Source organism: Apis dorsata, unplaced genomic scaffold, assembly GCF_000469605.1.
Source record: "Apis dorsata unplaced genomic scaffold, Apis dorsata 1.3 scaffold_233, whole genome shotgun sequence".
In the NCBI taxonomy this organism is placed as follows: domain Eukaryota; kingdom Metazoa; phylum Arthropoda; class Insecta; order Hymenoptera; family Apidae; genus Apis; species Apis dorsata.
In genome coordinates, this window is record NW_006263515.1 from 10,974 (window position 1) to 17,443 (window position 6,470).

General features: G+C 33.2%; 1 protein-coding gene across 2 annotated transcripts in view; it reads right to left on the reverse strand.

Moving 5' to 3' along the window:
* LOC102678029 (collagen alpha chain CG42342-like) overlaps positions 1 to 6,470 on the reverse strand; it is a 25,194-nt gene that overhangs the window by 10,581 nt on the left and 8,143 nt on the right. For both annotated transcript variants that reach the window (XM_031510514.1, XM_031510513.1), the window contains exon 3: positions 2,791 to 2,879. The gene's annotated coding sequence lies outside the window, so the exon portion shown is untranslated. The remainder of the gene's footprint in view (positions 1 to 2,790; positions 2,880 to 6,470) is intronic.

Consider the following 6,470-nt stretch of genomic DNA (forward strand, 5'->3'; position numbering starts at 1 on the left):
ATACCCTTTCTGTCGCGACTTTCTCGAACCTTCTCCTCGCTATTCGAGGATCGTGCATTACCAGAATATCGATTGCGACTCGTTCCGTCGATATGATACATTCGATACAGATACAGAAACTAGAGAGGTGGTGCACGGTGATTTTATCGGCGTTCCACTCGACCGCGAACCAGGTGACTTAATTAACGATTCGAAACGATCATTCTTTTTCTTTTTCTTTTTTTTCCTATCCTTCGAGATATCCGTCGATTTGATAAATATGCGAGCATACTTACGGTTTCAAACCTTAAAAAGTAAAGAACAATAAGTTGAGAGAGCACAAAGGATGGATGGAGTCGAGTTAATTGTTATCTTTTCTGTAAGCCGTGGTTAGAAATCTTTTCTTTCTTTCTTTCTTTGTTTTTAGTGCGCAGGTGTGTGTAATTTGGTCACATCCATCGTCAGAAGAGAGTACATTTTCGATTTTCGGTTCCTTACTGCGAGGAAGACATCCCTTTTCTTTCTTTTTTTTTTATCGCGATTTAATGAATCTCTTCTGTGACGCAAATAGTAGCGGCTCGAGGAGGTGTTTAAATTTATATTGTATTTCGAGTTGTACGTGTTATTTGCTGCCACCAACGTTTTCTACTTTTTCTTTTTCTTTTTTTTCATTTGCTTTTTCCTTTTTCTCGGCAACCGAGAGCACAGTGATTCTCTTTTTTTTGCGGTTAAATTAAGTCACGCGTCAAGTTTTGGACGATGACTTCGGGATCGAGTCGAAAATCCGTTTGTGCGTTAAGACAAAATATATGAAGAATTTTATATTTGTGTATATATGTGAAGTTTCGAAGGAAAAGAAGAAGGATTTCCTTCATTCTTGTAAAACAAATTTTCTCTCCGCTTGAAGAAGAAAAATTGTTTCGAGAATTTCCTTTTAAATTTTCTTTTTTATTATTAAAATTCTTTCCTATTTATATTCGTCAATTCGTCAAGCAATTCGTCTCTCTCCCTTCCTCCAACTTCTCGTAATATACGTATTATAAACGCCCGTGTGAAAGGCTCGCATTAGTCTCGACGCAAAAAAAGAACGTCGTCGTATCCATCCATCATCGTCGTCGTCGTCGTCGTCGGAACGACAATGCAATTTAACGGCTACTTGTTTCTCAGTTTATTAAATGAGAAGAGGCAGGTGATCGTACTGTGCCATACGTGTAGTGGCATGCTCGCATGCGTGCTTTCGATAAGATCATGCATGTGCTTTCTTTCGTGATTTCCATGCAGGTGTTTCAAAGCGTGAATATATAAACCGTCACGTCATTCCGCAACCGGGGTGGCAAGCAATATTAAATCTGGATCTTGAACTCTTGAACATCGATTTCACTTCCGGAATCTAGACATTAATAGATCTTTTAAATTTGTTTTGTTCTCAAAAGGAAAAAGAAAAGAAAGATTTGTTCTGAATTGTTGTATTCAATTGTATTGAATTTTATAATGAAATAAGAGAAAAGGGAAAAATCAAAGATAGATATAATTTAGCTTGAGAGACAATAATTGAATTTGCGTAAATATATTTGAGAATAATTCGATTTTGGATAAGTTTCGAGATTTTTCTATTATTTTCATTTTAATTACATTTTTGATTAGTGTGAATTAAGTGTAAAAGTCATTATCCACTTGGAAAAGAAATATTTCTTCAATCGACACTAATTGAGTGTCCAAAAATAGTTTTTATTTTTAATACAAAGTGTACAAAAAAATCGAGTGAATATCTTCTTTTTACTTTCTATAATATATATCTAAAGATATGTCGATTCCTCTCAAAATAAAAATGTCAATCGAAGCTTATTTATCAAATTATAACGATTTACGTTAGAGGCTCCATCTACATCCTGTTTCATCCAACATAAATCTTAAATCACTTGATACGCAAGCCTCATTTTCGACTGGATCAACTTTTATTTATTTATTTATGGACCCACTCATCAGTGTCGTTTTTGCATTCTACAATTGCAACAAAACACATTTGAGAATAGAAAACACTCTTGACACTCTTACGATTGCCACTCCTCCAGCTAACTGACTCACTCGAAAGAAACAACTTATTAATAATCTCTTCCGGCAAAGATAAAGTAACCACCACTTGGCGGAAAATAGACTTCTCAAATATATATCACGCACTATATATATATATATATTTTCCAACGATCTTGCTTGCCCATCCAATTATCCATCAGCACGCAAGAACATATATATATATATAAATATAATATCCAATAATTTGTCATTGAAACTGTCATTCGTTGAGGAATGTCTCCGAATTCCAAGAAATCAACGTTAACCAGTTCCAATACCAGAGTTGTGTATCATGCATATCCGCCTTGCCCTTGCTAATGTAATGTAAGAAGCAACAACCGCGCCTCTACTAAACAATGCTCTTTTTCATTACGTGCAAATTACGCATCACAAAGGAATTTCACAAATTCCCAATTAAAAAAAAAGAAAAAAAAATCTCTCTGGAAAGGAAAGAAGGGAGAAGTGTCGTTGAATATTCAGGAATTTTCAGGGATGAAATGAGGCCAAAAGAGAGGTTTTTTGGCCATCCTTTTGGACGAGAAGAAAGAAAGGTAGGATATTCTTTTTCAGATATATATATATATATATGTATGTATATATATATATATATTCGAATGTGGAAAAAGTGTGTTTCGAAGTGTGGTTGTTCGAGAAAAAAAAGGGGGACAGGGGAGGGGGAATAGGTTTCGTCTCGATTTGGTCGGTGGTCGTTCGCCGGAGGACCTCGCTGAAGCTTACCCTCTTCCCTTGCTTTCCCCGGGCACCCTTCTCTCCCGGCAGACCGGGTGGTCCCGTCGGACCCAGCTCCCCCTTCTCGCCCTGGGGCCCTGTGTGCGTGTACATCACGTGCATAAAATAAAACATGACACGTTTCTCTCGTTTCGCGCACTCTCTCTCTCTCTCTCTCTCTCTCTCGCTCTCTCGCGTTTCATCATGCATAGATCACGTACCAATTATGCTATTATCTGAGGGAAACTACCCCCTCTTTCGAAGGGTTGATTTATATAATTCTTTCTTTCTTTCTTTTCGTATTTCTCTCTACTGTGTGTGTATGTGTGTGTATGTTTTTTGGAAGAGAAAGAATTTGAATAAGTTTTTTAAATAGAATTATTATATCAGTAGATGTGCAATATTGATTTTTAAGCGAGAATTAGCATCTGGTATTTCTTCGAAATACGGGGGGACGGATTATTACGATAAATTGATGTGATATTAACCCACGTAAGCGTCGGGCCTTTAATTCTTAGAATCTTGGAGAATCGCGTTCGTTGACGTTGTTGAACGTTTGACTGAGTTTATACGCGATATTTCACCTTCTTCGCTCCCTTCCATTCGATTGAATTCAGACAGAAGTCGTCTCCCCATTTAAACCGGTCTCGACTCTTAAGTGGCCAATATCCATCTGTATCGAATATATATATATATATAATTGCACGTGAGAGTTTTAAAAAGTGGCATCGTTTTGAAGAATTTGAAGAAATTGATTTTTAATTAAATGCTAATTCTTTCGTTTGATAATTTGATAATCGATGTGTACGTGTGAAAGTAAAATTGTTTATATGAATGTGGATGTACGTACCGTTAAAGCCTGTGTGCGAATAACATTGTTGTTGTACATAAATCTTAATTATAAAATGTATCTTAAAGGAAAAGGAGAGAGGAAGATCTTCGAGGAAGATTTTTATTTTCCTGCACACATTTTCGAGGATACAGGATTAATTTAACTCTTGCTTTCTGTTCAACTATAGATCACAAAACTGTAGTTGTAACGAACGAGAAAGAATTATGAGTTAATAGAAGAAAAATTCGGAAGAGAGAGGTTTTCTTTTCGAATATTGGAATACGTGGCATCAGAAGGATTTAAGTTTTATTGCTACTCCTATTTTTTATATTATTATTATTAGCATTGTTGTCAATTTTTAAAAAAATAACATTTGTTAGTAATTGAAATTAATGTATTAATATTTGCTTATTTTTCAATAATTTTTTAATCGATTGTACCAGCAACGTTTGTTCGTACAAAGTTTAAAACGTTTTATTATATTTTAATGTAACAAATTTTTATTCACACATCCTCATTCCAGATATAATAAAATATGCAAATTCGAATAAATTTTTGAAAGAAATTGAAATAAGGAGTCAAGTGGATGAATCGAGGCCTAAGGTTATACTTAGGCATTTGATACCTACGAGCTCGGTCGTAAATCGCTTTTGTTGCGCTCACTGCTTTCCACGCACATGTACGTGGACAAATGATCACGAGAAAGCGCAGAAAACGTGTGATATACTATCAGGATCACCGTTCCCCTGTCCGATTGATTTGTTACCTTCTCACGTATTTCGTGGGTGGATTTATACAGCCCAGTTATACAGGGTGTTTTTTTTTTAATTTGGAATTTATATCGGTTATACAAAAATTATTTATAACGATTAACTTAATTATTTTTATTCGATGATATTGAAAAGAAGAGAGATGAAATTTATTAATTTTGTCTTATCTTAATGAACGAATTATATAATATTTCATATATCTGATTGAAATTTTTACTATTTTATTATTTTACAAGAAACAATTTTGAAAATTTTTGTTCGATGTAAAATTTGATCGAAAAATCTTGGCACACCCTGTATGTGTTATTTCTTCTCGTACTGCAAATCCAGAAGTCAGATTATTTGATAAGTAGTTAAGATAAACTTTTCTCCTGGTTACACAATCATTTTTACATTTCGTTTGAGTAAATACCAGAGACAAGTAATAAATCTCGTGTAATATTCATTATTGAAATTGTTTGGAAAGCTTACCACCGATTTTTTTGGATTCAAATACTAATCCGAGATTAGAAGAGAATTATTTATTACACCACCTTTCGTGAAGTGAAAACATTCATTCTCGTAAATTATTAAAATGAACAGCACAAGCTCATTGTGTTATGCAATTTTTATTTATTACACGAATTTTTCATGAAAATAAACTTTTTATAAATTTAAAGAGAAAGAGATAATATTTAAATAAATAATGATTGATAGTGAGTATAATTTTTTTTTTTTTACGTTTCTCTTTTAAAATTTAAAATAACCTCGTGGATATCAAAATCCATAATGCCAATATTCGATCACTAGTCCTATGGAAATAATAATATAAAGTTTGTGCATAAAATATTGCTTTTATTCGGTATGAAAAATTGACGAATTGTTGAAAAGAAATATTAATAAAAAAAAAAAAATAATTACTCTCAAATTAAAAATGAAAATTCAAAAGTTAAAACCCCCTTTTTTTTATATAAATAGTATTTTCGTACATATTCTACGATCCATATTTTATATAGCTTACGAATCGAAAACAGTTCCGTTGAGTCACGCTCTATTCTATGTATCTTTCCTTGTTTTTCGAATTGAAAACAACGAAGACGAATGTACGCTCGCGCAACGAAAACAACTTGTTCCAATTATTTCCCTTCGTTCAAGATAAAATCGATAATCGATGGTGAGAAACAGGAAAGAGTATCTATTATAGTTAAAAATCGAATTTTCTCTAATCGATCGTCAAATTTCATCCGATTTCTCGAATATCTCATTCAAAATTATCAGTAAAATGGATTAAATTAATAACAGAGCGGTGAAATAAAAGCGGCGAAATTTTTCTTCAAATTTTGCCAAGGGAGTTTCATATATTTAAATTTTTCCAATCCAAGAAAGATCAATCAAGAATTCTTAATTATCAATTGCAATTTCGAGAAGAGGAGCGTTTCTCGGTACGCCGAGAGACAATCGATTCGTTAACGGTACGAATATCGTGAATGTAGATTTACAGTTGTTACTATCCTATAGTAAACGCGGACTCGAATAACAGTTACATCTCTAAAGGGGCATTAACTGTACTACATTCCAATCGATTGAAATGAAGGCTGTATCGAATAGGAGGCGCACCTTAATGCGAATCAATTCCAGTGCAAGAAGATAGCAGCCCGCTAGAGGGGGCGCTAGATTAGCGAAATCTGATCACGTTCACTTTGTACGTGTGTAATCATTCGGACCAAAGTGTGCTTCCTCGTTCACTGTCACTTTTCCTCGTGCTTATTTTGTACAAGTCGTGTTAACGTTGCGGTAAAAACATGATGAAACGCTATTAAACAAGGTTGTTAAATTGTATTTTGATACCCTATATGTATATATATTCTTTTTTTAAAAAAAGAAAAAGTATAATGATTTGAAATATTGCAATTTTTGGTTAAAATTTACTTTATATAATTTAAATTAGTAAAATAATTTTATCAAAAGTATCTAAGTTGTCTTTAATTTTTGTTATAATTTTTGTAATTGTTTATATTAGATTAGAAGTATAATGAATTGAAATTTGTTGCAATTTTTGATTAAAATTAGTAAAATAATTTTATCAAAAGTATCTAAGTTGTCTTTAA